Raw genomic sequence first — 23,559 nt, 5'->3', positions numbered from 1 at the left:
GTATATTCATCAGTGATATTGGTCTGTAATTTAATTTTTTTGTAGTATCTTTGTCTGGTTTTGGTATCAGGGTGATGGTGGCCTCATAGAATGACTTTGGGAGTGTTCCTTCCTCTGTAATTTTTTGGAAGAGTTTGAGAAGGATGGGTGTTAGCTCTTCTCTAAATGTTTCATAGAATACACCTGCGAAGCCATCTGGTCCTGGACTTTTGTTTGTTGGGTAATTTTTAATCACAGTTTCAATTTCATTACCTGTGATTGGTCTGTTCATATTTTCTGTTTCTTCCTGGTTCAGTCTTGGAAGGTTGTACCTTTCTAAGAATTTGTCCATTTCTTCCAGGTTGTCCATTTTATAGGCATAGAGTTGCTTGTAGTAGTCTCTTAGGATGCTTTGTATTTCTGCAGTGTCCATTGTAACTTCTCCTTTATAATTTCTAATTTTATTGATTTGAGTCCTCTCCCTCTTTTTCTTCATGAGTCTTGCTAATGGTTTATCAATTTTGTTTATCTTCTCAAAGAACCAGCTTTTAGTTTTATTGATCTTTGTTATTGTTTTCTTTGTTTCTATTTCATTTATTTCTGCTCTGATGTGTATGATTTCTTTCTTTCTGCTAACTTTGGGTTTTGTTTGTTCTCCTTTCTCTAGTTCCTTTATGTGTAAGGTTAGATTGTTTACTTGAGATTGTTCTTGTTTCTTGAGGTAGGCTTGTATAGTTATAAATTTCCTGCTTATAACTGGTTTTGCTGCATCCCACAGGTTTTGGATCATCATGTTTTCATTGTCATTTGTCTCTAGGTATTTTTTGATTTCCTCTTTGATTTCTTCAGTGATTTCTTGGTTATTTAGTAACGTGTTTTTTAGCCTCCATGTATTTGTGTGTTTTACATTTTTTCCATGTAATTCACTTCTAATCTCATAGCGTTGTGATCAGAAAAGATGCTTGATATGATTTCAATTTTCTTAAATTGATTGAGGCTTAATTTGTGACCCAAGATGTGATCTATCCTGGATAATGTTCTGTGCGCACTTGAGAGGAAAGTGTAATCAGCGGTTTGGGGATTGAATGTCCTATAAATCTCAATTAAATCTATCTGGTCTTCTGTGTCATTTAAGGATTCTGTTTCCTTATTTATTTTCATTTTGGATGATCTGTCCATTGGTGTAAGTGAGGTGTTAAAGTCTCCCAGTATTATTGTGTTACTGCCGATTTCCTCTTTTATAGCTGTTAGCAGTTGCCTTATGTATTGAGGTGCTCCTATGTTGGGTGCATATATATTTATAATTGTTATAACTTCTTGGATTGATCCCTTGATCATGATGTAGCGTTCTTTCTTGTCTCTTGTAACATTCTTTATTTTAACGTCTATTTTATCTGATATGAGTATAGCTACTCCAGCTTTCTTTTGATTTCCATTTGCATGGGATATCTTTTTCCATCCCCTCACTTTCAGTCTGCATGTGTCCCTAGGTCTGAAGTGGGTCTCTTGTAGATAGCATATATATGGGTCTTGTTTTTGTATCCATTCAGCAAGCCTGTGTCTTTTGGTTGGAGCATTTAATCCATTCATGTTTAAGGTAATTATCGATATGTATGTTCCTATGACCATTTTCTTAATTGTTTTGGGTTTGTTTTTGTAGGTCATTTTCTTCTCTTGTGTTTCCCACTTAGAGAAGTTCCTTTAGCATTTGTTGTAGAGCCGGTTTGGTGGTGGTGAATTCTCTTAGCTTTTGCTTGTCTGTAAAGCTATTGATCTCTCCTTCAAACCTGAATGAGATCCTTGCCAGGTAGAGTAATCTTGGTTGTAGATTCTTCCCTTTTATCACTTTAAGTATATCATGTCACTCCCTTCTGGCTTGTAGAGTTTCTGCTGAGAAATCAGCTGTTAACCTTATGGGAGTTCCCTTGTATGTTATTTGTCATTTTTCCCTTGCTGCTTTCAATAATTTTTCTTTGTCTTTAATTTTTTCAAATTTGATTACTATGTGTCTTGTCACGTTTCTCCTTGGGTTTATCCTGTATGGGACTCGCTGTGCTTCCTGGACTTGGGTGGCTATTTCCTTTCCCATGTTAGGGTAGTTTTCAACTATAATCTCTTCAAATATTTTCTCTGGTCCTTTCTCTCTCTCTTCTCCTTCTGGGACCCCTATAATGTGAATGTTGTTGCATTTAATGTTGTTCCAGAGGTCTCTTAGGCTGTCTTCATTTATTTTCGTTCTTTTTTCTTTATTCTGTTCTGCAGCAGTGAATTCCACCATTCTGTATTCCAGGTCACTTATCCATTCTTCTGCCTCAGTTATTCTGCTATTGATTCCTTCTAGTGTAGTTTTCATTTCAGTTATTGTATTGTTTATCTCTGTTTGTTTTTTCTTTAATTCTTCTAGGTCTTTGTTAAACATTTCTTGCATCTTCTCAATATTTGCCTCCATTCTTTTTCCGAGGTCGTGGATCATCTTCACTATCATTATTCTTAATTCTTTTTCTGGAAGGTTGTCTATCTCTACTTCTTTTAGTTGTTTTTCTGGGGTTTTATGTTGTTCCTTCATCTGGTACATATCCCTCTGCCTTTTCATCTTGTCTGTCTTTCTGTGAATGTTGTTTTTGTTCCACAGGCTGCAGGATTGTAGTTCTTCTTGTTTCTGCTGTGTGCCCTCTGGTGGATGAGGCTATCTAACCCCCCTATATCTTTTAAGTTTAAATGATTCTTTATTGCTGCAGCAACTTCTTGTATCATCAATCTGAGATTTTCTTTTCTTTTGTAAGTTTTATCACATCAATATTTATTATTAGAATTAATTTAGGATTAATGTCAACTATCATATATGGCATTTTTAATAAAATTTCCTGCTTTGTTCCTTTTTTCCTATCTTCCATTTGATAGATTGAAGGTTCTTTCAATTATATATTTAGATAACTTATGTACTATGTTATTTTTTTCTTGTGTTTAACTATAAGTTTTTTAAGATCTGTTTTATGTTTGCTGTTTCTTGTTCCCAAATGCATTAATACTCATATTCTTCTTTGAAAAATACAATACCCCTCTTCTTCTCTAAGTTCCATAGAACTGTATATGTGGATATTTTGTGAAGCATAAGTTATATATTTTAATTTTTATTATTATTTCTGGATTCTGTTTTCATCACAGTAGATTTGGGGAGGAGAATTTGGCACTTGAGGTATATAGTGGCTAAGAATGCATTTCACTTTATCACTTTTTTGGTCCTATTTAAATTTTTACATCATGGGATTTACTATCAATTCATAAATTACAACAATTTCAAAAATATTTGTGTATGAAATGATTAAGATATATAAAAACTTGTTACCTAATTACAATTATTTTCTCATTTTAATTATAGACACTTCACTTTTCTATTCTAGGTAAACTTCTGTCTTTTGTGCATTTGTAGTGCAAAGAATAGTGTCTAAGTGTAGCCAGATCAAAATTATTAATTTTTATTTTATATTAGAAAATTAAGTTTATTTACATTTCTATAACTAAATTTCTTCTTAAAAAATATTTTATTGAAAACATTTTTTAGCTATTTCTTGGTGTAGATCTTACTAATGAATTTAGTTACATGTAATATTTAGTTAATAGCAAGAGTTATAGTTATTTTAAATACTTTTGTTGAAGTTTAAGAATAATTTTGGAAAAGAAGTATGAATTCCACATTGTTAGAATGTTGTTTAGGCACAAGTTAATCTGTTAAGGAGGGGTGAACTTTCCAATATCATATTATCTAAATTTAATAGACAAAAAAGGTTTATTCTCTCTAAGACTTTGTTTCAAAATTGATTTCCTTATTGATTCACATTATAATCAAAGCAAAAACTGTATAGAGCTATACCCTGCTGCACACACTAAAAGCTGTCATGTAGATTTCTCACCTCAAATACATACTCTGAGTTTCTGAAGAATTTTCCCCCAATGCATTAGCTAATTAAGTAACTTTATCTCATATATTTCACTTTTATAAAATTAATTATTAAGCTATAAAACCAAATTGTTACTGATAATCATTTTCCAAACCTTCTTTGCTTGTGTTTAACTTTAAGGGAAGATTTAGATTGAATTGCAACTACATTTTTGTGATTTAATTCACCATTTATAACTTTGCTAGTATTAAGGAGACTTCAATAAATAAAAGAATGAGCTATGAATATCATATTATGGTTGTAAATTCTCACAAAGGCAATATTTCACTGTTGTATGAGCTGAACCAGAAAGGTGTCCATGTGATAAACATATCAATGTCTAAACTCCCTGTTGAAATATGGCTGTTTTTGCCCTTAAAAATGTGGTTCAATCAATGTTATTGAGGACTTTTCACCGCTGAAAAATTTTTATTTATACTTGAGACATTGATGAAGTTTCAAAATAATTTAGTCTTCTTAGATTATTGTTGTAGTCAGAATTTCTTTGTCTACTAAATTTTAGAAATAAGAACTTACATCTATATGTCCTATTTGGTATATTATTTTTGTCATAAGTTCTTTCTGTTTTGAGTTTACAATCATTAAAGAATCACTAAAAATAAATTCAAACAATTGTTAAATAGCAATACATGACTCTCATCCCGATTTGCTGTGGTTATGTGTAATCAGTGCTAAGACATAAATGTCAATAGTATGACGTGTAAAATAAATGTCCTGCTTAAATAATTCTAGCTTTATAAGGAAAACATATGTAAGTGTACTGACAAGTGTTTGCCACAAACTCTAGAGTACACATCTGTGTAAAGTAGAACAGACTACTCTGATAACTATATATTGAGAAGGTAGGAATTTATGAATATACTTAACATTTTTAAAGATTTTAAACTTGCTGGATTCTTTCTGCTTTTACAAAGACCTGGTAAGAATGAATTTGTAAAACATTTTTTTTCTGTAATTCCATTTCATGTACAAACATGGAGTATATATTTTTTAAAATCATATTTGGGGTAGAAACAAATGTAAAAGCTAAACTCTGGTTTTTTTTCTACATTAATTTTGTCTTATACCTTAAACACTTTCATAGTGAAATGGAATGTTAAAAAAAGTATGTGAGGCCTTGAAAGTGTGTATATATATATATATATATATATATCCATAATTAGACAAATATTAAGTGCTAATTTATATTCTTGTTCAAAATATTCATCCTCTTTTGTTTGAGGTCCAAATTTTACTTTGAAATTTTTATGTAGCTATGATAACACTTGATAATAAATATAATACATGATAAAAATTCATGAAAAATAGAAAGAGTGACTTAATACAGGCACCATCCTGCATTGCATGGACAGCTAAATAATGGTTACACTAGACCAAAAGGGAGAAAACGTAGGAATTGTGCACTTTCACCAAAGAGTCCAGGGTAATCTTTTACATTATTCCCTCCTCTACTCTTTAGTTCATTTGTTTTTTTTTAGCACTGCACCTAACTGATGATGGAGCTGACTTCATCAGTGCCCAGCATCATGTCCCTCAGTCTTTAATTTGGGCTGCTGCTGTTATGGACAGGTCCATTCTCTCACTGACAATGTGTCAGGAATGCCATGCATCTATCTACATTCTCCCTCAAAGCATTCTGTATCAACAACAGAACTATTTCTCCTTGTGTATGAGTGCAGCTTAAAAACGTGGAGCAGTTAATCCCGCCTCCCCAACTGTAATTCTCAAGATTGGAGAATGAAAAATTATTCAGCTTCCAATACATCAATTGAGCCCCTGTTGCCTACAGCAGCAACCTTGTTGATACATCCTTATATGGCTACTTCTCCTCTTTCTCTTATTGATTAATTTTGCTTCTTTATATATTCTGCACAGGATATGTTATCAAACATATGTATTGCAAATATTTTCTCTCACTCTGTAGTTTGCCAAATCACCCTCTTAATGGTAATATTTGAAGACCTAAGTTCATGATTTTAATGCAGCTCAATTTATCAAGTATTTATTTTATGGTTAGTACACTTATTCCCTGTTTAATATATTGTTTACTACTCAAAGTTAATAAAGGTATTGACCTATGATTATATTTCAAAACGTTATTGTTTTACCATCACATTTAGGTTTATGATCCATTTAAAATTGAGGTTATGTCTGTTGTAGGGGTTAAGATTCATTATTTTTCTAATGGATATCCATTTGACCTAAATTCATGTTAAAGAAAGCCATAGTATCTTTACTATGTCACTGCCTGGTGGGGATAAAAGTCCCTGGCTCCCTACTCAGCTTCCTTTGACATCACCTAGGCAGTGTAGGATGGTTCTAAGTTTCTCATTTGGCCTTTCGTGGCATGGGTGAGTATGGAGCCAGAATTTTTTGTGTTTGTGGTATTTTGCATTTACTTTCTAAATTATTTTTGTCTTGCTAGTTTTCTGTATTTCTTGTCATTTGACTAGAGAAAGTAGGCTCTTGTCGGGACACTTTTATCTACCTCTGTTTGCACTTCTGGGTTGCTGGCTTCTTCCACTGCAAATCTAGTGTATATGAGGCAAAAATCCAAACAAGGAAATTTACATTTATGTTTTTCCTTGGGTCCTTAGTTCCTTAGCTGGTCTTCCTTCTTCTGTCCAAGTTTTAGAGTTATTCTATGTTTGTTTTAATGTATAATTCCCAGGGCTGTTCATTGCCAGAGAATTCAGAAAAGTATGAATACTCTGTCTTCACAGAGGCAGAAGTCTGACCTCTTTTCAGATTTTTTAATGCCTAGCCTTACACATCTTTGAGAGAAAAATATTAGAGTGGTATGTTCTCCACATCTCCCTGTGTTTCCCTTATCCCTAAAATCTAGGCCCATCATGCTTTGCTACTTTGGCAAATCTAAGCTTCATTTTTTTTTTCCTGTTCCAGCCCACATTATTCCTGAAAGCTCAGTTGGATTATCACCTCCCATTGGCAACTTTGACTCCATAGCTTCTTTCCTCTGCAGCTTAAGAATTGGCACATGGAGCCAAACCAAAACCAGCATGTACACTCAATGTGCATTGGTTTTCTAAGTTATTTTGGTCCCATCAAATGATGGCTTCCTCAAACCTCAAAAAGTCTCCAATGCTTCAAATAAGTGTTTTACTTTAGTTATATTATTGCCAGAATTTTTAGCCATTAACTACAAGAGAGTTGGTTTTCTATCAATTATTGCATCACAGTTGAAAACTGAAGTACAGTGTTTATATTTTAAAAGAAAAAAATTAATAAAGATAACTGCAAACATTTACAAAGTATATTTTAAAATGTCAGTTTCATATAAAAAAAGCAAGAATATATACTTATATGAAAAACTAGATTTCCAAAACAGACTTTAAACCATAAAGTCTATGTTGAAAGATAGACTTAGAAAGATAAAGACAGACACTATATGATGATAAAAGGATCAATACAAGAAGGGAATACTACACTGGTCAATATATATGAACCCAATATAGGAGCATTCAAATACATAAAACAAATACTAACAGACATAAAGGGAGAAATTGAGGAGACTTTAACACCCCATTCACATCAAATGACAGATCTTCTAGACAGAAAATCAATAAGGCAACAGAGATCCTAAAGGATACAATATAACAGTTAGGTTTAATTGGTATTTTCAGGACATTACTTCCAAAACACCCCCAGGATGCACATTCTTTTCAAGTGCACATGGAACATTCTCTAGGATTGACTGCAATACTAGGGCACAAAATTAGGGCACAAAACAAACCTCAACAAATTTTAGAGTATAGAAATTATTTTAAGCATCTTTTCTGACCACAATGGCATGAAACTACAAATCAACCACAGAAAAATAAATGAGAAAAAAATGATTACATGGAGACTAAATAACATGCTACCAAAACCCCCAGAAAAACAAGAAACAAACAAACGAAAACAATGGGTCAAAGATGAAATGAAAGAGGAAAGCCTTGAGACAAATGACAATGAAAACACAGCCATACAAAATCTTTGGGATGCAGCAAAAGCAGTTCTTAGAGGGGAGTTCATAGCAATACAGGACTTCCTCAAAAAAAGAGAAAAATCTCAAACAACCTAACCTGCCACCTAAAAGAAGTAGAAAAAGAGAAATAAACAAAACCTAACATCAGCAGAAGGAAGAAAATGATAAAGATCAGAGAGGATATAAACAAAATAGAGTTTAAAAAAATAGAAAAAAAAATCAATAAAACCAAGAGCTGGTTCTTTGAAAGGACAAAATTAACAAAGCTCTGTCCAGGCTCACAAGAAGAAAAGAGAGAGGATGCCATAAAAGAAAATAAGAAATGAAAAAGGAGAATAACAACTGATACCATAGAAATACCAAAACAAAACAAAACAAAAAAACAACACTATGAACAATTATATGCCAACAAATTCGACAATCTAGAAGAAATGGACAAGTTTCTAGAAACAACAGCCCACAAAAACTGAATCAAGAAGAAACAGATAATTTAACAGACAGATCACTAGAAGTGAAATATTGGGTTGGCCAAAAAGTTTGTTCAGGTTTTTCCATGTTACAGAAAAACCCAAATGAACTTTTTGGCCAGCCCAATAGAATTTGTAATAGAAAAACTCCCTATAAAGAAAAGTCCAGGCCAAGATGACTTCACTGGCAAATTCTACCAAATATAGAAAGAAAAACTTATACTGATCCTTCTCAACCCCTTACTCCCAAAGACATTCTAAAAAGCCAGCATCACCATGATACTAAAACCAGAAAAAGATACTATCAAAAAAGAAAATTACAGGCCAATATTTTTGATGAATATAGATGCAAGAATTCTCAATAAAATACTAGCAAACCAAATCCAACAACACACAAAAATAGTTACACAACAACCAAGTTGGATTCATCACAGGGTCACAGGGATGGTTCAACATATGCAAATCAATCAATGTGATACACTATATCAACAAAAGAAAAGACAATATCTATATGATCATCTCAATAGATAAAGAAAAAAGCATTTAATAAAATTCAACATCCATTTATGATAAAAATTCTTACCAAAGTGGGTATAGAGAGAATATATTTCAACATAATACAAGTTTTATTTATGACAGATCCTCAGCCAATATAATTCTCAATGGTGAAAAACTGAAAGCCTTCCTGCTGAAATCTGGAACAAGACAAGAATTCCCACTCTCACCACTTCTATTCAACATAGTATTGGAAGTCCTAGCCACAGCAGTCATACAAGAAAAAGAAATAAAAGATATCCAAATTGGAAGGGAAGAAGTAAAATCATCATTTTATGCAGGTAACATGATACTATATATAGAAAACCCTAAAGACTCCATGCAAAAACTACTAGAACTGATAAACAAATTCAGCAAGGTAGCAGGATACAAGATTAACATACAGAAATCAGGTGCATTTCTTTACACTAACAATGAAAGATCAGAAAGGGAATGTAAAAAAAAAATTCCTTTTAGAATTGTATCAAAAAAAAAGACAAAAAAAAAAAAACAATTTAGGAATAAACCTGTCCAAGGAGGTAAAACACTTATATACTGAGAACTATAAAACATTAATAAAGGAAACTGAAAATGATTCGAAGAAATGGAAAGATATCCATGCTTTTGTATTGGAAGAATTAATATTGTTAAAATGGCCATATTACCTAAAGCAACCTACAGATTTAATGCAAACTCTATGAAATTACCCATGACATTTTTCACAGAAATAGAACAAATAATCCTAAAATTTATATGGAATCATAAAAGACCCAGAATTGCCAAAGCAATCCTGAGGAAAAAGAACAAAGCAGGATACATAACCCTTCCAGACTTCAGACAATACTACAAAGCTACAGTAAGCAAAACAGTGTGGTGCTGGCAGAAAAGCATACATATAGATCAATGGAACAGAATAGAGAGCCCAGAAATAAACCTACATACCTATGGTCAATTAATCTTCACAAAGGAGGCCAGAATATACAATGGAGAAAAGATAGTCCCTTCAGCAAGTGGTGTTGGGAAAGTTGGACAGCTTCATGTAAGTCAATGAAGTCAGAACACACCCTCACACCATACACAAACATAAACTCAAAATGGCTTACAGAGTTAAATATAAGACATGATACCGGGCCTCCCTGGTGGCGCAAGTGGTTGAGAGTCCGCCTGCCGATGCAGGGGATACGGGTTCGTGCCCCGGTCTGGGAGGATCCCATGTGCCGCGGAGCAGCTGGGCCCGTGAGCCATGGCCGCTGAGCCTGCGCGTCCGGAGCCTGTGCTCCGCAACGGGGGAGGCCACAATAGTGAGAGGCCCGCATACCGCAAAAAAAAAAAAAAAAAAAAAAGACATGATACCATAAAACTCTTAGAAGAGAACATAGCCAAAACATTCTCTAACATAAATTGTACTGTTTTCTTAGGTATGTCAGCCTCCCAAGGCAATAGAAATAAAAGCAAAAGTAAACAAATGGGATTGAATCAAACTTACTAGCTTTTGTACAGCAAAGTATACCATAAACAAAGCGAAAAGATAAGACAACTTACAGAATGAGAGTAAATATTTGCAAACCATGTGACTGACAAGCACTTAATTTCCAAAATATACAAACAGCTCACACAACTTAATATCAAAACAAAACAAAACAAAACAAAACAAACCAACTGAAAACTGGGCAGAAGATCTAAATAGACGTTTCTCCAAAGGAGGCATACAGATGGCCAACAGGCACATGAAAAAATGCTCAACATCAATAATTATTAGAAATGTAAATCAAAACTACAATGAGGTACTACCTCACACCAGTCAGAATGGCCATCATTAAAAAGTCTACAAACAGGGCTTCCCTGGTGGTGCAGTGGTTGAGAGTCCGCCTGCCGATGCAGGGGACATGGGTTCGTGACCCGGTCCGGGAAGATTCCACATGCCACGGAGTGGCTGGGCTCGTGGGCCATGGCCGCTGAGCCTGGACATCCGGAGCTCCACAGTGGGAGAGGCCACAGCAGTGAGAGGCCTGCGTAACACAAACACACACATACACACACAAAAAGTCTACAAATAAAAATGCTGGAGAGGGTGTGGGGAAAATGGATTCCTCCCACACTGTTTGTGGGAATGTAAATTGGGGCAGCCACTAATGAAAACAGTATGGAGCTTCCTCAGAAAATGAAAAATAGAGTTGACATAGGATCCTGAAATCCCACTCCTGGGGATATGTCCAGAGAAAACTATAATTCGAAAAACTACATGCACCGCAATGTACACTGCAGCATTATTTACAATAGCCAAGACATGGAGGCAACCTAAATGTCCATTGACAGATGAATGGATAAAGAAGATGAGGTGTATATATATATATATATATATATATATATATATATATATATATATATATATATAATGGGATATTACTCAGCCATAAAAAAGAATGAAATAGGGGCCTCCCTGGTGGCGCAAGTGGTTGAGAGTCCGCCTGCCGATGCAGGGGATACGGGTTCGTGCCCCGGTCTGGGAGGATCCCATATGCCGCGGAGCGGCTGGGCCCGTGAGCCATGGCCGCTGAGCCTGCGCGTCCGGAGCCTGTGCTCCGCAACGGGGGAGGCCACAACAGTGAGAGGCCCGCATACCGCAAAAAAAAAAAAAAAAAAAAAAAAAAAAAAAAAAAAAAAAAAAAAAAAAAAGAATGAAATAATGCCATTTGCAGCAACATGGATAAATTTACAGATTATCATACTAAGTGAAGTAAGTCAGAAAGGAAAAAACAAATACCATATGATGCCACTTCTATATGGAATCTAAAATATAACACAAATGAACTTACCTACAAAACAGAAACAGACTCACAGGCATAGAGAACAGACTTGTGGTTGCAGGGTGGAGGGTGCGGAAAAGGGCTAAATTGGGATTTGGGGATTAGCAGATGCAAACTATTATATATAGAATGAATAAGCTCTAAGGTCCTACTCTACAGCACATTGAACCACATGCAATATCCTGTGATAAACCATAATGGAAAAGAATATGACAAATAAGATGTGTGTGTGTGTATATATATATGTATATATATATATATATATATATATATAACTGAATCATTTTGCTGTACAGTAGATATTTACACAACATTGTAAATCAACTATACTTCAATAAAATAAATTAAAAAAACACAAAGATCTCATATATAAAAATAAAAGATCAATAAAATTAAGATTTTTTTGTAATTCTGACCCAGCTAAAAATTAAAATAAATTAAGTAAGAATTATATAGACAAAAAATATATTAGGAGTATGATGTTTTATACTGATACACATAGCTGGAGTTAAAAAATATATTTGACATTACTATGAAGAATTATTCATACAATAAACTTTAAAATTGAGTTCAATACTAACTCATTTTATATATGTTAGACACATACAGTGTTTTAAAGAAATTACAATTTGCTTCCAAAATCACAATCCAATAGATTCCAAATCAAAGTAAGAATCTTTGGCTTATCTTTAAAAAGAAGTAAACAGTTGCTGCATATTTTGCATGGAAAACATAGTTACTTATTTGTCACAGTACTTTCCTTTCCCAATTTGTCCTTGACATTGTGGTCAAGTAAAAATGTAGAAATTATTTTTCTTGCTTTTTGTTTTTAATTTTAAGAAAGACTAAAGTGAGAAATCACTCAGATTAATAAACCTCTGAAAATAAAAGTTTTGCATAGAAGTTGTATGCTATGGAAAGAAATGCTCAGGAATGTAGTAGATTATAGGAATACAGGCATTGATAAACTCAGGCCACTCTACTTGATTACATTATCAACCTACCTCCTGTAGACATTTTTAATTGCCAAATTGGTCTTAGAAAAATAATAGTTTTCCTGGAAAACCAAATCAAGGAGTGGTTAATAAAACCTTAGTGAAGTGATGATGCATGAAGGAAGAAAAGTACTAGGAATAAAAGTCATGAGATTCAGTCATCTTTAATGTTTTACTTCTGTATAAACATCAAGAATATATAATTTCCATCTAATGTAAAGCATTCTAGAATCATTCCAAATATATTCAGACTGATGGATGATATATAGAGAGATGGAGCTGGAAATTGTTAAAAATCTTGAAGGTATTTTTTGGGAGGGAAGGGGACAGGACAACTTCCTTCCATGAAGTAGGATTGGGGTTAGGAATATTTTTAACTCATCACTTTCCTGTTCCCTTGTTTAAATTTTTAAAAATATACATTTTTTTTTGTTTTGTAATTAAGAGAATTCAAAATAATAAAAAATGTTAACATTTTTGATAAATATATTTAAGTGAGCCTATACAATCCAATTAAGATATATATCCCCTAATAAATATACAAAGTAATATTTCTGTAAATATATCTTTTAATTTCAGATAAATGATTGCATTTTTAATATGACTATTCAATTCAGAGGTGTGTGATCTCAAGTTTAATATCTAGGTCCTCATTTCTAACATGAATGGCACACAGAGAATTTTATATAGATGGAATAGGTAGAGAATAATACTTAATTCTTGTATTTAAACCCAGGATTTTAAGAGATATGTCACACATCTACAAAAGAAACAAAATCTTTCTTGGAATTTAAAATTTTTGCATCACAGATAATGTGATTTGACATGCTCATTACTCATTGGGGTGCAAATAATAAATCGTATAACAGATGTATAAATGCATTACTACATGACAGAAGGTTACTGATTAAAATTCAGGTACTAACTGGCAAATATGAATGTATTATTTATGAGTCCTCTTGGCACACAACATAAAGAAACATTTCTCCCTTTATTTAAGTGTTAATCTCAAAGGACCTATCAGTAATTAAAATAAACATAATAATGTATAATCACTGTTGAGATTCCCACGCAATTTATTAACTCCACACCACTCTGATATCTTCTGGAATTTTTATTACTTCATTTCTCTTTCCTGGAGCATAATATAGTTTTGCTAACAGAGATTTCTAAAGGTGAATAAAACAATCTTATTAAAGGGATAAGTAAACAAGTAAACTGTTAAGTGCTAACTGTGGTTAATGTGAGAAGACATCTTATGAATGCGATAAGCAACTGCAGGTAAAGTGTATTTCCTCATCATTTAAAAGAACAAATGTGATTAAATCATTTAAATTTTCCTTCATTCTTAAAAAAAAAAAAACTACTGTTTTTCTAGATCAGTATATAAGTGTGTAAAGTACATAGTCAGGGTTCTAAGATTTTGTAAGCAGGTACACTTCATCATTTTGTTTGTTTTGTTTGGAAACAGCATGAGAAACCTCCAGTCCCTGGTCATGTTTTGTAGTATAATCTTCCAATTGGGTTTTGAAAGTCATTTTGAACCAGCAAATCTTTCAAAATTTATGGTCATCTGATATAATGAAAACTAAAGATGACCCATATCCTCCAAATATGAAACCCCAAGCTAATGAAAACAAAAAAGCAGGAGACATGTATATGTAATGTGGATAAAGAGAAATTACAATTATGTCAATGTTCTTAGAGAGAAAGAATAGTTGCTCTAATATTTTTCACTCCTTTGGTTTTATTTTTGTGATAAATATTTTGTGTTACATTTTGATGCGAAAGTTTTACAAGTTTTTGTTATTTAAGTAATTATATTTATAGGCTAAAACATTGTTTGCATATCATTTTTTACTACGATTCAAGCAAACAAATTATTTCTGTGCAATTGACTGACTCAACTAGGTAGATGCTTAGTACACATTAAGACTATTTGAATGGAATACAGACTAAACAAATCATGATCAATACTCTATTTTTAAATAAGCTATGATTTCTTTGCAAGTGTGAATAGAATACTGCAATTCTCAACAATGACACTGACAAATATAAAACTAATTTATTCAACCATCATCAAATAGTATAAAATATCCAAATATTTACACATTATTTAAAGTATATAAATTTAATTATAGTCTTTTAAAGTATTTTATTAGTGCCTTATTTTCAATATACTTAACAGTTCTTCAAATCATTTAATATGCTGATAATTCTTTTCCCACTGTTTTTATATTCCTTTAGGTTATGTCTTTTGGTTTTGAAGAGTAGTAATGATATTCACAATAAACCAGTGCCTAAATGTTAGGATTCTAATTATCATTTTATTCTTTACTGTGTTTTCCCTTCTAAGCTTGAATTCAAAATGTAGACTGGTATTCAATTAATTTCTTTCTAATATCTGTATGATCAAATCTTTACAACTGTATGCTTCCTATCATCTGGAGATCTACTAATTTATTCATTTAAAACTCACTGAGTTCCTATTATATGACAAGACATATAGTGGAGAACAAAATATAATCTCCACCCTCATGAAGCTTAACTTATGACAGAGAAAGAGAGTGAGAATACAAATAAGAAAATAAATACATATAAATCTAATATAATGTATTCATGTGTTCTAGGAGTATAATGAGGAAAGATACGGTAATAGGAAATGAGGAATAATGTATTTTAGACAGGGAGACTATTGAAGACCTCCTCAAAGGTGTTTAAATTTGGGTACATGACAGCATGAATGAGGGAAACAGACAAATATCTAAGTGTAAGAGGTTTTCAGACAGAGGTAACAGCAAATACTGATCCCCTGAGGCTTGAGTGTGTGTGAAGGTTTGAAGGATAAAAAGATATTTAGTAATGCAAATAATATTGAAGAATAGTGATTAAAAAAAGATAAGTTAGCCAAAAAACAGTTTATTTTATATATTTATTGGTAGGCTCAGCTGAAGTCTTTGGATTTTATTAAGGATGGTTTGAATAAACAATCTGCTGAGTGGAGAATAGAGTTGAGGGTCAAGTGTAAAAGCAGTAAAACCAATTGTAAGGCAACTGAAGTTGCATAAATGAGAGATGATTGTGGCTTGGGCTAGCATGATACAGGTGGAGGTGATGAAAATGACAATTATTTATATATATATATAATTATATACAGTATAGTATATAATATATATCTCATATGCATATATATTCAATTATTTATATAAATATATGCTCATAAACACATACATCCATATTGAACAGTGACATTGGTGTAGTCACTGGGTTAGTGCTGTTTAAATTGTAATGACAGAGGCCTAGATAATATAATGTATAACAATGAGGAGTTCACATTTTTGAGCAGAAAATTTTGAAAATACAAGTTCATAGGTAAAGAAAAATAAAGCAATCTTTACATGGCTCCATATACTAACGATGAGTTAAGTGAAAATGTGAACAGAAAATCTATAAAGTTAATTAAATATAAGATATGGGAATGATGTTAGGGCCTATTTTTTGTGGATAACAATGCCTTAAGCAAAAACTCAAAAGCACAAGCATATTCCAAAAAAAAAAAAGGAAGACTACGAAGAAGACTTCTGTTCATTAAAGGATACTATAGACAAAGTTGGCAGAGAAATAACAAATAGGAGATGAATCCAAAAAAGAAGTAGAAAAAAAGATATAAAAAGAAATGTCAAAAGACTAACAAGCATATGAAGAGATGCTCAAAGTCATTTATAAGAGAGACACAAAATTACAATAACAATGACTGCACACATTAGATTGATTGGTTTGCATTTAAAAGGTGGTTAATGCCAAGAAATTCCATGGATTTGGTGTGGAGGAAACTGTAGATTGGTATTGCAATTTTAGAAAGCAAACCTAATTTCCATCAATCCAGTTTCTGAATGTATTATAGCCTAGAGAAATTTTCCAAAAGATCAATGAGACTCCATATACATGAATGTGCAAAAATAAATCTTCTCTGGATTTCTCAGTGTTCTTATAAAGTCTCAGCCTCCTGAGGCATAGGAATTGATACATGATGAAGATAGAGAAAGGTTTGTTTTAACTTCCTAGAAACATTTTGCATTTCACCTAAGAAAAGAGTTGATCTGTAGCCACTTGTCTCTCTAATAATATATCTAATTGCTCCCATCCTCTGGAATAAAAGAGTTCCAGACTATGGACCTGGCTTTCCTCAAAGGATGGCTGAGTAACAAGAACTCTGGAGGGATTCAGAAGTTATCTTAATAGGTATTACATTTCAAAAGGGATGGACATCTGGGTTGTAAGTCTAGAGAAGCTAAACCTCTCTCATTTAGAGATTTATTTATATACTAAAGTGTGATAATAAAAAGCCAGGACAACTTATTACTACTTTGCCAAGGAAAACTGCCTCAGAGTGTGAATGCTGACAGCTGCCTCTTTCCCCCATGTAAGCAAAAAAAAAAAAAAAAAAAAAAAAAATATATATATATATATATATATATATATATATATATTTGTGGGTTCGTTGCCTAAAATATGGACCTCATATGTGTAGGGTGAGAGCTACCTTTCATTGTGTTGTCCCATGGATGAAAATTGGTGTTCAGGGAAACCAAGTGTCTATGATTTGTCATAAATAATAATCTACTTTGGTTCAAAGACCTCATGTGTGCTTTCAAAATAATATTAATAAATACAGATATTAAAAAGTTAACAGTGAATGCTCATTGTAGTATTGTTTGTGTTAAAATAAAATTGAAGGTGTCAACCTCAGATATAAAATAGTGAGTTACTTTACCAGCAAAATAGGTTTATTCGGGAATAGCAGAGACAAACATAGTGAAACATAGGCAAGTCTAGAGAACAAAGGGTAGGGGGTTCCTTTTATTAGGTCTTAGGAGGAAATTGGAAGGGTTGTTTTGAACAAAAGTTCACTGGAAAAGAGCAAGAGTCTGAGGTTGTAGAGGTTTCTAATTGGTTGCAGGCTATGGCTAAAAGCAGAGGATTAAATTCCCACATGATCAATATCCTCCCTTATACCAGAAGAAAAGTAACATTCTTATCTTCCTTCTATCTGCTGCTTATGCATGCTGCAAAAGTGGTATGCCCTTGAGAGCTCAAGCACATATCACTGATTCCATTTTAAAATGTGGTTTTCCTTTACTTATTTTCATAGAGATTACCAACGTGTCCACACCTGGTATATGAATTATACTAGTATATCAATTAGGTGCCACACCTGATGTTTGAATGCTGACAGATTCTGTCCTTGACCAAACTCTACTCAGGCTCCTCTGAGCTCATTTTAAACAAGGCTTCAACTTTGGACTTCTGTGTACATCCCTGAATTGTCCAATTTTTAGCAAGAATAATGCTAAGTCAGTTTAGCCAGAATCCTCCAGCCTCCATATCTGATCACCCTCAATATCTAACTGGGTTCCTTATCCTGCCCCATTTTCCAGGTGATATCCTGCTGTCAGCAGGAGTCTTGTTAGGTCAGTTTAGCCAGAACACCCTTTTATCCCTGATTGCTCTTCTTAGTAATTTTCCATCCACTTACCCTCACTCATAGACTCTTGACTATAAATTCCTTTTCCTGGTATTTGGAGTTGAGCAAAATCTCTCTCCCCCACTGCAAAACCCATTGCAGTGGTCCCTACACCTATCACAATAGCTCACCTTGAATAAAGTCTGCCTTACCGTCTTTAACAAGTATCATGAATAATTTTTTCTTGAATAATGCTGTGAAATACTGATTGGCAACTTGAAGTAATGGACATCAAACTACATGGATGGACATAAAACTGAGATGAGAGGAAAAAGGAATTTAAAAAAATGAAGTCATTTCATGATTCCATTTATATAAATTAAAGATACATAGAGAGATTCCTTAAAAAACTAAAAAAAGAACTACCATATGACCCAGCAATCTCACTCCTGGGCCTATACTCAGAGAAAACCATAATTCAAAAAGATACATGCACCCCAATGTTCATTGCAGCACTATTTACAATAGCCAGGTCATGGAAGCAACCTAAATGTCCACCAACAGAGGATTGGATAAAGAAGATGTGGTACATATATAGAATGGAATATTACTCAGCCTAAAGAAGGAATGAAATTGTGCCATTTGCAGAGAGGTGGTTAGATCTGGAGACTGTTATACAGACTGAAGTAAGTCGAAAGAGAAAAACAAATATCGTATAATATCACTTATATGTGGAATTTAGAAAAATGATACAGATGAGCTTATTTGCAAAGCAAAAATAGACACACAGACATAGAGAACAAACATATGGATACTAAGGGTGGAAGGTGTTAGGATGAATTGGGAAATTGGGACTGACATATATATATATTACTATGTGTAAAATAGATAACTAATGAGAACCTACTGTATAGCACAGGAAACTCTACTCAATGCTCGTGGTGACCTAAATGGGAAGAAAATCCAAAAAAAAGAGGGGATATATGTATACATATAGCTGTTTCACTTTGCTCTACAGCACAAAGTAACACAATGTTGTAAAGCAACTATATCCAATAAAAATTATTTAAAAAATATATATATATAGAGAGAGAATAACCACACATGTACAAAACATATACCCTCAAAAAGTATAGCTATCAAATACATTAGAATCACTGCCTAGGATAATGGGGGATGGGCAGGGTGGGAACAGGAAATAGAATAAAGGAAATATATATTTTTTAAAGGAGAAAGTGGTATATTGATGAAAATTTGGCATGTAGTGAGAAATTAATGCATCCTTCTGCCTTTGATGAAGAAAAAGTGAAAATATTTCTTTCTGAAATACTTAAAATACTTGCTTAGGTTAATCACAATCATACATATTAAAATTATATTTTACATTTGGACTATCATAATTGTATAGCTTTATACCATTTTAAAATTGCAGACTTTTAAAAATAGGATGATATTTATGGAGATGAAAATGAAATGTTGTCATTATCATACTTTGCAAGTCCTTACTGGTAACTGAATAATCTAAAAATGGTAATTAGCATTTTATCTGAACCTATGATTATTTATTAATGTTAATAGTGCTAAAAAACAAGACATGTTCAAAGTGGAGTTGCTTATGCTAAACCCCACATCACCAAACTGATAATTTAATTACAGTTTTAGCTCCCCCAGAAATGAAATCTTAAACCAGTCAATCAGAAATCACCTGATCAATAGCAGTTAGGTAATCAGCTTGATAGATCCTTACCATCCCCTAAAGGAAAGTAACCCTGAAATAACCAACACTCTTCTTTGCCTAGTATAACTTCCTTTTTCTTGCTCCCTCTGTCTATAAAAATCATTTTGTATAGCTCCTCAGAGCTCCTTTCTATCTGCTTGGTTGGATGCTGCTGGATTTGAATCGATTTTTGTTCAGATAAACTCTTAAAAATTTTAATATGCTTCAGTTAATCATTTAACAGTTCTGGAGTTAGAAGAGGAAAACAGGAGACCCCTGACATCCTGGGAGGAACAATGAGCAACCAGTTTAGGCTTGAGTTGAGCCCTTTGAGTTCGCTGCTTTCTCCCTGCTTCTTAAGGTGGAGGGTCAGTCCCTCTTGGTACCTATCTCCACAGTTTTTGCATTATAAATTTGATCTTTCCCCCCATCCCCTAGACTGAGTCTGGAAATCACTGGAGTCAGACTGGGTGTCACTTGGAAACAAGACTGGGTCCAGAGTTGGACTGGGTCCGACTTAAGCTGGACTGGGTCCAATGTGAGCCCTCAGGTGAATAAAATTTTAAGGCTGAACAAGCAGGTTAATCCTACCAAAGAAAATCTTGAATTACAGTAGCCACAGTGGAGAATTATTAACTTAAATAAACTTATCCATTTACAATGTGCCCTAAAGAAAAAGAGGTCTAAGCCAAGAATTCACCATAAAAGGTAGAGAGAAAATTATTTTTCCTCCTCGACAGTTTCTGGTGACTAGGATGAGACCCACTGGGAAAGGCAGACAACTTTTATTCTACCTAGGTTTTAAAAAGTCAAATAAGCTTATGTTATATCTGTTATAGGATTTTTGAACAGAAAGATAACTTAAGATGATGGATATCTGTTTAATGTCATTATTTCATAAAGTAATTTTATAAAGGGAAAATAAAGTCTTTATATTTACCACATTCTTACCATTTCTGGTGACTTTATTATTTTAAGTTGTTTCGTATGTTGTCGTTTTACTTTGACCTGAAGAAATTCGTTTGTGTTTTATATTGTATTTGTCTGCTGGTGAAAAATCCCCTCCATTGTTGTTTGTCTGATTCTGTTTGTTTGTTTTTGATTTATTACAGCAAGATTTTTCAGTATAGAATTTTAATTTGTCAGGGTTCCCCCCCAAACCCATTTTTATCAGCTTGTTAAAGAAATTGTTAAATATATCGTTCTATTGTGTTCTGGCTAACATTGATTTTGATGAGAAGACAATGATTTTTCTTTTTTTTAAATTCTCTTTGGTAGGCGATGAACCTCTCTCTTTCTCTCAGGTTTGAATGCTTTTATAATTTTCTCCTACATTAATTTTCACTGATTTAGGTTATGATGTCCCTTGCAGTAGATGTCTGTCCTGTTTATTGTGCTTGAATTTTGCTGCTAGTTTAGACCTGTGGTTTACAATATTCATCACATTTAGAGTATTTTGGGCTATTCTATCTTAAATATTTTTCTGCTCATCACCATCCTTTGGGGATCTGAATACATGTATGTTACACTACTTAATATTGTCCTATGGGACACTGAGACTGATTTTATTTATGCATTTACTTATTTTGGACATTCTCTCTCTGTGCTTTAATGCAGATCAGCATTTTCCAGTCGGACTCCGAAATGATAGAAATGTTTTACAATATGCAGTATCTAAAGCAGCATCTCAACACCATGTGTGGTTATTGAGTACTTGAAATGTTGTTTGGTGAACTGAGTCTATCATATTGGAAAGCTCATGTTAGGATGGTTTACATGTCTGTGTCTTCATATTTTCTTTAATTTCCCGTGTCCAATATATTGCTTAGCCCATTTAGTAATTTTTAAAATATAATTTATTGTTTTCTATCTTTAAATTTCCTTTAAAAAGCCTTACACTACTCTCCTAACTTTTCATGTATTTTTTCTTTAAATACTTGAACATATGTTGATTGTTGATTGTTTATGTGAACATCACTATCTTTTCAAGATGTGTTTCTATTGACTAATATTTCTCTTAGGACTGCATTATCCTGATTTTAGTATATATCTAGTAATCTTACTGCGTATAGACAGTGCCAAATTTTGAGTTTCTGATTATGTTGTCTTGCTTTTAGAAGTTTTGAAATATACTTAGGCAGGCAATTAAGCTATTAAAGATTAGCTTGATACATTTATGACATTTTTATATTTGTGGGTACAGATCAATATTTTAGTCTTTATGCTAGGGCCAGTTTAGTTCTTCTACTACTATATTGATACATCTAGAGGTCATTCCTAAATGTCAAGGAGTATATTTATTCTTGCACATTGACACTTGAATGTCTCTGAAACTTGCATGACATTTTAGAATTGTTTAGATTATAGCTCCTCTGTATATCTTTGCTGGTCTCGAGAAGTTTCAATTTAATGTCTAGTCCCAGCAGAGGCAAGGGACTACATTAGCGGATTTGTAGAGCTCTGTCTTTTCATGCACTGCTCTTTCTATTACTCTGCCCCATGAATTTCAGCTGCCTCAGCCTTTCCAATATTCATACTGTCTCCAAAGCTCAGTGCTCTGATTGGGTCCCTCTGACTGTGCTGCAGTCCATAAAGTGCTTCCAGGCAGACAGCAGTATAACTATTGGGGCACCTTGTTTGTTTTTTATTTTTTATGGAATCAGAGTCCTGTGCTACGTGTTGTTTGGAAACAACTGAAACCAGAATATTATATTCATCTCCAATACAAGAGCATAATAAAATATTATCTAGTATACACAGGCTCAGAACACTGAAGATACCTCTAGATGTAGTACTCAGACAGGGTGAGGGCAAGTCTTTTTATACTGCAAGAATAATGGACATAGATAGTTATTGATCCTGGACAATGATATAGTCTACACATAACAATATACAGCAAGAAAAATGAATTAGTGTCATGAAGATAAAAAGGGAGAAAATACTGTCATTATTTATAGGTGATACAATTACCTACTTAGAGAAGCAAGTGAATGAACAAATAAACTAATTACATAATGTAGCACATATGCTGGATACAAGCTCAACCTACAAAAATCAATAGTAATTGTCTTCTCATGTGACAGCCAATTAGGAAAAAAATAATATGCAATAAATATTTGCAGTAAATATTGTTTTCCAAAATTTTCTTAAGCAATAACGCAAAATAACTCTATACTAAAACATTTACTTCTGATAAATGTACTTGCTCATGTACCTCAAGCCCAATATTTTTAGCATATTTAGCTAGAACAGTTTGGAAATTTTCAATGATGTCTGCTATTTATCATTTTAAATGACATATGTGTTTAGAAGTGAGATTTTATTCTCTTTTTAGATAAATTTCTTTTAGATACTGAACAGATTTTTTTTTTTTTTGCAGTATGTGGGCCTCTCATTGTTGTGGTCTCTCCCGTTGTGAAGCACAGGCTCCGGACGTGCAGGCTCAGCAGCCATGGCTCACGGGCCCAGCTGCTCCGCGGCATGTGGGATCTTCCCGGACTGGGGCACGAACCCGTGTCCCCTGCATCGGCAGGCGAACTCTCAACCACTGCGCCACCAGGGAAGCCCTGAACAGATTTTTAATGGTGCAAAGAGAAGTCAATAAAAATATTTAAAATTAAAAGAAATTCCTGTATTATAAAAAGAACTT

This window comes from Mesoplodon densirostris, chromosome 1, assembly GCF_025265405.1.
Source record: "Mesoplodon densirostris isolate mMesDen1 chromosome 1, mMesDen1 primary haplotype, whole genome shotgun sequence".
In the NCBI taxonomy this organism is placed as follows: domain Eukaryota; kingdom Metazoa; phylum Chordata; class Mammalia; order Artiodactyla; family Ziphiidae; genus Mesoplodon; species Mesoplodon densirostris.
The sequence above is the reverse complement of the archived record's forward strand: the minus strand, read 5'-3'. Positions refer to the sequence as shown.